Genomic DNA, 9735 nt, shown 5'->3' with positions numbered 1-9735 from the left:
TCTCTCTCTCTCTCTCTCTCTCTCTCTCTCTCTCTCTCTCTCTCTCTGTGTCTCTCTCTCTCTCTCTCTCTCTCTCTCTCTCTCTCTCTCTCTCTGTCTCTCTCTCTCTCTCTGTGTCTCTGTCTCTCTTTCTCTCTCTGTGTCTCTGTCTCTCTGTCTTTGTCTCTCTCTCTCTCTCTCTCTGTCTCTGTCTGTCTCTCTCCCCCCCTCTCTGTCTTTGTCTATCTCTCTCTCTCTCTGTCTCTGTGTGTGTCTCTCTCTCTCTCTCTCTCTCTCTCTCTCTCTCTCTCTCTCTCCCCCTCTCTGTCTTTGTCTATCTCTCTCTCTCTCTGTGTGTCCTCCAGCTTCTCTCACTCATTTTTGATATTGCAGAAATGTGAACGACCCCCTCTCTCGTGAACCACCCTCCTCTACAGCGACACACGCTCACTGATTAAATATGTGCTAAAGTATTTTCCTACTAAACTAAACAAAGTACATTTAGAAAGACATTAAGGACCAACTGCTATTATTATTATCAACAGACCCTCAGAAACTTCCCTTCAATTAAGGAATTACAAACGCTGCAAATCGTAATCTGATTCAGTTTGGCACATCGGAACATTTGGTGCCATTTGCTATATTTTTTTGTTATTTTTTTGCAGGCAGCCCGGCTAACTCACATCCGCCACTCTGCACGTTGCTGCAGCCAGGGGAAGGTCTCAAATTCAGAGGACAGATGCAGTGAAGTAGAAGTGTAAAGTGACTATGCGTCACAATAATATTTAATTTTCATATACTGAAAGTTATCAATGGCAGGGATAAAACAATAAAATACTGGGGCCGAAGGTGGAGCTGTTGGAGGATGTCCCCATGGACATCAGGGGTATTTGGTGTAATTGGGAAAAAGTTTAATTTCATTGTGTAACTGTTGAATATTTTATTTTTTATGAGGAGGGCAAGGAAGTTAACATGTTCAGTTCTTCACTATATTTTGAATTGTAATGTCCACATTGGAAAGTGGACATCTATTTAAATCTGCTTTTAACCTATTGTGTAATTTATGTATGTTTTTGTTTTGTATATGTCATAATGTAATCTGTCTTAACTGCTGCGGTGAAATTTCTAACTTGCCAACGTTTGCACTATAGGGACCTAAATGGCCTTCTACTCGGTGTGGAGCAGACCAGGGGGAGGAAATACCTTTAATCTTGAAAGGCATGAGGCAATGGGGTTCAACTGCTGTGGCAACTGGACAGGCGCAGACAGGCGGCAACACTATACCTCGTGTGGTGTCCAGAACTTTCCTGTCCACCTGCACCAATGGGGCCACCATTCTGGGGATCTTTATCAGGCGGAAGTCCTCCGTCTCATCCAAAACATTGTTCATGTCAAGGCAAAGAGTGTGTAGAAATGCACAGTAAGCAGTGACAGTCGGTGCAAAATTTGGACGGACCTTCGGAGATTTTCATCATTCCAATAGCTCGTTGAACCTGTGTCTTCTGTCCATCAGAAAGGAAACTTAGCATTACCGAGGACACATGAGAACCGTGTCTCCAGTCCAGGGGGAAAAAAAACTAAATGAGTAACAGTCTCTAGCAAGGCCACCCGCCCTGCTAGAGTGTGAAAGTGATTGGGATGGAAATGTGGGGTTTCAGCTGGTAGGTATCATTACACCAGAAAGTATGTGTTACATCTAGAACACATACTTTGTGATGTATGTCTGCTATGCTAAATGTTAGCAGCTGTGTACAATGCTGTATACAGCTGCTGAAAGAGTTTTGGCCTGTGCATTTATCAACCCTAACCCAAACCCACCCTGATAAATGCACAGGCCAAAATGTGTTGGAAATATAGCTCAAAACAATATGGTTACCTGGAAAGAATATTATCCATAATATTGTCCAATACTGTGAAAAGATGATTACCAAACAAAATTCCATGCAACTTACTAAATAAAGTCCAACATGTCTTGTGACCGCATAATTAGGTTTCCTTTACGTGAACATTACTCTTGATGAATTAAATCTCTGCAAGTCTGTTATATTCTATACATCATTCTCAGTAAACATATTCATCACAATATACTCTTTTTGAATTTATCATTGTATCTTTCAATCATTTTGTAATCAGAATGTGTCATTAATACATATCTCACTAACTTTTGTTCATCTCGATTAGTCTATACTTCATTGTGTTGTGTTTTATCAACACACTGTTATGCTGTATTATTTATACACTACATTATAATAAACTATTTTATTAATCTCTGCACTGAAAATATTAGTTTAAGTTTAGCTACAGGTACTTTGCATTTTTCTTGATCTTTAAAACTCAGCTGATACCTTTATGGACTGTTAGAGGACATGACACAGTAGACCGGGTTGTGATAACTGTAATAGGTTTTCATCACACCAGAGTGGAGACAATGTTGTGGTTGAGAGATGAAAATGAGGTCCAGCAGTGTGTTCTTCTCTGTGGTTGCAGTAGTGATGACTTGTGCATATCCTCTGGACTGAAAGAGCTCAAGAGCTCATACATACAGAGCGTCTTGGACTGTCTCACTGGTGGTAGCTGATAAAAGTCTCCTACAGCTATTACTGACATTCCTCCAAAGGGTCTGTGACTGCCTTTGATCTGTTTCAGTCTCGCATCCACATAAGCAAGCAGGGGCTTTGACACCATGGACACTTCATCAATGATCAGGATTTCAGCATTTAAAAGTTCTGATCGGACTTCATCCAGTTTGTTGCCAAGTCCTTGAAATGGAGGTTTCAGACTTCATGGTAGCTTGAGCAGAGAATGCAGTGTTGTACCTGATATATTAAATACTGCAGTTCCAGTGAAAGCAGTCAACAGGACAGTGGGGTTTGATATGTCAGCCTCCTCAGAATGTCTCGGAAGTTTGCACAGTATCTTAGATGCCTCTGAGTAGATGCATTTAATGAGATGTGACTTTCCTGTTCCAGCACCACCATTGATGTAATAGAAAAACTGCTCAGAATTTAGGCCACAGACACGCTTTATGCACCAGTCTCTAACTGCATAGAATACACATTCTTGTTTCTGGTTCAGGTTCTGATACATCTGTCGTAACAGTGTGGGGTCTAAGACAGGGGGCTCTCTGACGGCTCTGACTTCTGTTACAGCATTATCCTGATTACTGTATTCTGGGACATTCTCTTGTACATTTTCATGATCTGGCTCTCGTGCCTCCAGTTCTTCTATACATTCCAACCTGACCACTTCAGATTCTGGCGCCAGATTACACCATTCATCAATCACTCCTCTGTTCTGTTCAAATTCTTCGACTGCATTCTCAATCTCCTCAGTGTTTTTGTCTCTGTTTCGTTTCACAATGTGTTTGACATATTCAGGATGGTCAGAACCTCGTAGTTGAACAAGACAACTGTTGTAGAAGGACTCGTACGTGGGGAAATACGGTCTTTTCAGTTCCTGGTCTGATCGGTGAGGAAGATACAGTTTCACTAATGTGCCATAGAACTTCTCAGGATATTTTTCCTGTGAGCAGCGGTAAAATCTGATGATAGCAGGTTTACTGTTTTTCCTCTTTTGCACAAATCCCATCTCATTGAGGAGAGGCAACACATCTTTACCTTTTTTCTGCTGTCCATAGACAATTCTGCAAGTAGCTATGAAATCAAACAAACACATCTCCTCAAAATCTGGTGTTTCAGTTCTGGCTTTGTATTTGTCAGTCAAAGATGTCATCCATTTTCACTTTCTGAAGTTGTGTTCTCTAGGTAAGACATGGGGCGACTCATTTTCAGTGCGTTGTCATCCGTCGGTATGAATATGACACCACGTGAACACTTCTTCATTTTAATGCCACAGGCACGAGTCACACACTCCTGAGCACTGACCTCTCTCTTTTTAGAGTAAGCTTGCATGATTTCCCTCATTTCATCACATTCATTGACGTTGTCTCTGGTGGAGTTCTCAATGACTGTTTTGAGGTACTCAGAAAGTCCAGATTCCTTTTTGGTTATGTAGCTGGTGAGATACATGATGCATGAATATGCATTGAGAATATAACTTACATCAATATTGGCATCCCAGGCTTCAAGTAGATGTGGATTATATCCATTTACCCAGCAGTCTTTTGGCTCACGTTTCAGTATCACCGCACTGGATTTGTTGATCATATTGAGGCATCGTTCATACTCATGGAGTGTTAAGTCGCATCGAGCTAGGAGCTGCTGCAAACTGAGTGAGGTAGTTTCAGGTTCATTCAGCAACAAGTTCAGTGGTTGGAGCTTTGACTTTGCCATTTCCACTTGCAGTGAATCAACGTTCTCACCAGGTCTCGTTATGATTGTGTTTCTGGCAGGTGGTTTTGGAAATCCAAATCTGCAACCCGAGCTGGGACTTCTGAAACATGTCCTTGAGTGTTTTTTGCTGTGTATTTGCACTTCTGTGACCTTCTTGTACAGTTCAGGTTGTGAATGTGGGTCAGGCAGCTGAGCTGTGATGTATTTTGACACAAAATCTGATCATCATCCTTCTCAAACACAGGTGCACCTTCTACCCATATGACACAGTGAATGTGTGGGCTTCCTCTGTGCTGAAACTCAACTTGGTAAAAATAGTCAACAACTTTGCCGAGAGGCTGTGCAGGAGATAAGAGCAATTCTCTGAATAACGCCTCAACACGTTTATCAAACATGCGCATTGTTGTCACTGGATTGCTTCTCAGGATGTCACACTTTGCTGACCAGTCGAGCCCTTCAACATTTACTTCTTCACCTTGCTGTCTTTTTATTGCCTCAATCACTTCAGGCCAACGCATCTCAGCTGCAGAAAATGTACAAAAGAATGTGGGGGTTCCCAACTGTCTGATCATGGCAAACAGATCTCTTGTAGTTTTCTCCCAATAAGCTGGTGTTCCTCTCAGCGGCTGCATGAATCTGACTGCATCTTTATTTCTCACCAGTCTCTCGACCTCTCGTTTATTTTGCAGCATACCAGAAGTTATTCTTCGTCCATCTCTAGTCAGAGGCTTCCCTTTCCTCAACTGTATTGTCATGCTGGATGTAGGCAAGTGTATTTCAGTCACAAACTGTGCGAAGAACAAATAATTTGTGTCTCTAGCAAAACGATCATCAGTACAGAAGAGCCTTGCTTTGAAATAACTGCTGGGTGTCAGTTTAATACGTCTCATCTCATCCAGTGTGTTTTAACCTGTAGGGAATTGTACAGGGAAAGCCATCGCCTCAAGTTTAGGTGTTCTGAAAAAGCCAACAGGACTGTTTCTTTTTGCAGGGGCAACAGAGTAGATTCCTTCACTGAAACATAAAATCTCCTCTGAAACATCACATGGCAGAAGACATGATTCTAGAGCAAAACTTCCTGTTCTGCATCATCTCTCTGCTCCTCTGGTTGTTCACCATCACATGACAACATGTCAATATCCTGTTCACATTCAGCCTCAGTTTCTGCCTCACACAGTGCACTTTTCTCACACATGTCAATGTCCATTAAATCAGCTTTATCATAATCATTCTCATCCATTGTTTCATCATCATCATCATCATCATCATCATCATCATCATTAGGAAGTGTTGGGTCACATAGCTCAGCCTCATCTCTGATAGTTATGTCATGGTATTGTGGGTGAATGTGTTTGAGTTTATGCAGCGCCTGCACTAGTTTAGACCAGGTGACAGTCTGGAACAGCTGATGACCTTTGTAACACAATTGTCTCTTCAGTTTCACTCCCATGACCTGGGACTCACTTCTCAGTCTGTGTAACGCTTCCACTATTTCCTGCACCTCAGATGGGACACAAACCACGTTACCATGTATTGATCTCTGTCTTCCTTTGGGAAGAGGAATAATTTTTGCAAACGCTATGCACTTAGCAATGAGATGTCTCTCCAATATGTTGAGATCACACAGTTCAGGTGGAATGTCAGCGAGCTCCAAGTTGTTAGCTACAGCGAGTGTTGGCATGGCTCCATCTTTAAGATGATTATGACAGGTGTGACAAATCTACTCTTCCTTTCTCTCATCAGGCACTTTGCACTGTTGTTCCTCTCTGCACTCATCATCACAAACATGGACGTACTTTCCTGTCAGGCATGCTGTAACCATGTCTGGATTTTTTACATAGTTTAACCTTTTACAGGGTCTCACTTGGTTTGGAAATGATGCTTTATGACAGACGGTACAGACATAAGTGGGACCAGCCTTTATTTGTGACCTGAAAACTGATATGGCCTCTTTGATCAAACTGTTGTCACTTTCTTCTGTTTGTCTATTTATCCGTCTGTATTTCCTTTTTATTTTCATGGCACATCTCATATGGCACATCTCATATTATGCATCAAAATAAAAGTCTTATATGTAGGATTGTTTTTATATCTGTCTTTCATTCGTTGTTTCATTAGTTGTCTGTGTTTTACCCTGAATGCTTGGTCATGAGCATAACGCTGAGTGATATGAGATCTCTTCCTCTGTCTAAACTCTTTGCTGTGTTTATAAAGAGCAGTGAAATACTGTTTTTTTTTCTTTCTAAAATCATCATTGTTTCTGTAACGAGCCGTAAATTGCTGGGGTTTTTTCTGTCTAAAATCAGCATTGTCTTTGTAAAGGGTGGAAAAGTATTTTTTCCGTTTCTGCTGAAGGCATACATTGTCTCTTGTATTATTTAATTTTGTTTGTCTAAATTCAGGATTGTTTCGATAATTCCAGCTTGCGTGACATTTTTTCTTTGCTTTATATGCTTTATTTGAAGCATACTTTTCCCTTTCTTTCCTTTTCTGATTCTCTTTTCTTTGTGGAGTTTTTCCTGAGACCAATAGTCTTCTCTTCATTTTTCTCCTTTCGTGTTTACTAAACTTTGACATTCTAGAGAGATCACTAGCAACAGTATTTATTTTTGAAGAGGAAATGTTTGATTCATTGAGAGAAGCATCATGTGATGGAAGGAAACTGAATTCACTTGTCGGTTCTGGTTTATTTTGGGTATCAGGGAAGATGACCTCTTGTTGTCTCACAGATGATGTAAAAGTGATGTCAGTGGACTCTCCTGTCAATATGTTATCAGAGGGATCACTGAGAACAGGGTTTATCACTTCAGCAGTCAATTCTGATTCACTGTGAGGAGCATCATGTGGTTGGAATGATGGGATGAGGACCTCTGGTTGTTTCACAGCTGTGGTGTGAGGAGACATTTCAGGTAAAACATTCTCAGGACGATCAGTGGCTGTGTTTGTCTTTAGAGTCGGTGAGTTTGATTCATCAACAGCTTCATCCAACAGAGTAGGTTCATCCTCAGTGACAGCTGTAGGTCTGCAGTCTGTGTTTGGGAGAGCATCATTCAGGTTGACTGTGTTCACATTGTAAAACTCCACAGGCTTTAACTCATAGTTACAGGAGGACTGTGTGCCCATCATTCTGTAGGACTTCTTGAGCCTGTCAATCATATCACTGAGACGTGTGAATGTCACCATGACAGCGGTACCGGGAGTACGTGAAGGGGGCAAACCTCTGGCTGTTCTGGAGTGTGGGTCAAAGAAACCATATCTGCATGACCTGGTTCTGAATACTGCAATACTCAACTGCAAAGCGTACTTCACATCTGATAACAAGCAGCTCAGTCCTGACTCTAGGTCCAGAAAGCTATCGACAGCTCCAGGTAAAGGTTCTCCTAATGTGCCGTACCTAGAAAGTTGTGTCATGTCCACATAATGTGTCAACCTGCGTGCAGGAACTTCATCAGGGAGCTCATCCGTAGTCAGATAGATGTGATCCACGATGATTTTCCTGGTCTCTCTATACATTGTGTTACCTTTATCCAAAACAAGGTTGAGGTCTGGTGTGGTGATGTTTTCATTCTCATGAAGGAATGCAAGAAAGGTTAGTGAGTTACAGGTACACTGCTGATTTCTGGATATGCCGAATTTAACAGAAGCCTGGCTGCGGGATGCACGGACATGTTGTTCATCTCCCAGGTTTACACAGTAAGCATGAGAAGGTCCTGCTGCAAATGCCTGCGGTACACATGACGCATAACTTTGACCTCTGTGGTTTACCTGCTTCACATTAGAAGGTCCTGCCTCACATGACTCATCACTGTGTTGTCCTCTCTTTACAATGTCTGCATATGAAACCTGTGGTACACATGACCCATCACTTTGACCTCTGAAGTTTTCCTGGTTGACTTTAGAAGGCTTTACTTCACATGCAGCGTCACTGTGTTATCCCCTCTTTACGTCTGCATAAGAAACCCCTGGTACACATGATGCATCAGGCTGACCTCCCTGTTCCACACTTCCAGCATGAGACACTGCAGACATCTTAACTTCTCCACTGCTCTTCAGGCATTGTTGCACAGTAAATCTCATTGGACCTCTGCCAGCGGAGCTTCTGAGCTTGAGACCTCTTACCCTTCCTTGGCATTGTTGTGTTTCAAAACCACAAATGTTATTGTTTTACTTTTATTGTACAAAACCAAGTTATTAAACACAATATTAATGGTAAAATATTACTATAACGATTTAGGATCTGAAGATGGCAGTAATCTGTGTCTGCTTTTAGACACATCAAAAGCACTTAGGAATGATAAATTAACTCACACAAGAGTTCGGGGTTAAAGGCTTCAAAACTATTCAATTTATAATTATACACCAAAAGAAAAGACTTCACAGTATCCAAGCAAATGTTGATCCAGAAAATCCTAACCAGGTTTGTATAAATAAATGTGAGGTCAAATTTAACACAAAGAGATCAATATTAATGCTCCAATTTTACTTTACTGAGACAATATATTTGTATATTTTAGTGTTTGTGATACAAATGATTTGAATGTCAAATTCAGTGACAGTAACCTTAATTATTACAGTCTTAATATATTACGGCTAATATATTTAGGTTTATATCTAAAAACCAAAATCAAAGAATCCAGTTGTTTGACTTACTACAGCAAATGAAGGTTACAGATTTCAAAAATTACTAAGGTAACAGTATTAATAGTGTAAGAACCAGAATGTATTAACAATGTATGGCTGACATACTAGAATGAATATATTAATTTCAAAGCTTTATGTAATATGTAAAAATTTAAATTTAACACAGAATAAACAATTTAAATATTTTCCACAAACACACAACCAGTAGTCCAATATCAGCTATGATCTGTTCTGATCCTAAACTGTTTGCACTCACCAGCAGAGAATAAGTTAATACTACTACACTATACTATGGTTTATATTCAGAATCAGGAAGAGTTGTCGTGGCAGTGAGATGACAGATGAATGCTTCTGAAGAACGTTGGGTCTGCAGACAGGAAACAGCCGCTCCAAATAAATGCAGTTCCTCCTGATAGATGTCTGGATTTTATTTCAGTAGGAACAGGTTAAACAACAAAACACTTATACACACTGAATGATTCAAACAATGGATGTTTATATGAATTTTTTTTTATCAAATATTAATGAATATAATGTATGTAGTGGTATTACATTTACTCGTAGACTAGTGAATTAAACAACAATGTGAAGTGCGAAATATCTGTTACCAAAACAAACTTCTCTAATGTATAATAACAATTTGTATGGATTTTTCTTTAAGTCTTTGGAATTAATCTTTTTTCAATGTTATGTTAAACCAGTTTTGGACCAGTTTCAATTACTAATTGGAGATGTCCTTTTCTTACAAATAGTGAATTCTAAATGTGTGTCTACTTAGAGAGAGAGAGAGAGAGAGAGAGAGAGAGAGAGAGAGAGAGAGAGA

This window comes from Anarrhichthys ocellatus, unplaced genomic scaffold (assembly GCF_004355925.1).
Source record: "Anarrhichthys ocellatus isolate YVR2014 unplaced genomic scaffold, GSC_Weel_1.0 scaffold90, whole genome shotgun sequence".
NCBI classification, from domain to species: Eukaryota; Metazoa; Chordata; class Actinopteri; order Perciformes; family Anarhichadidae; genus Anarrhichthys; species Anarrhichthys ocellatus.
The sequence above is the reverse complement of the archived record's forward strand: the minus strand, read 5'-3'. Positions refer to the sequence as shown.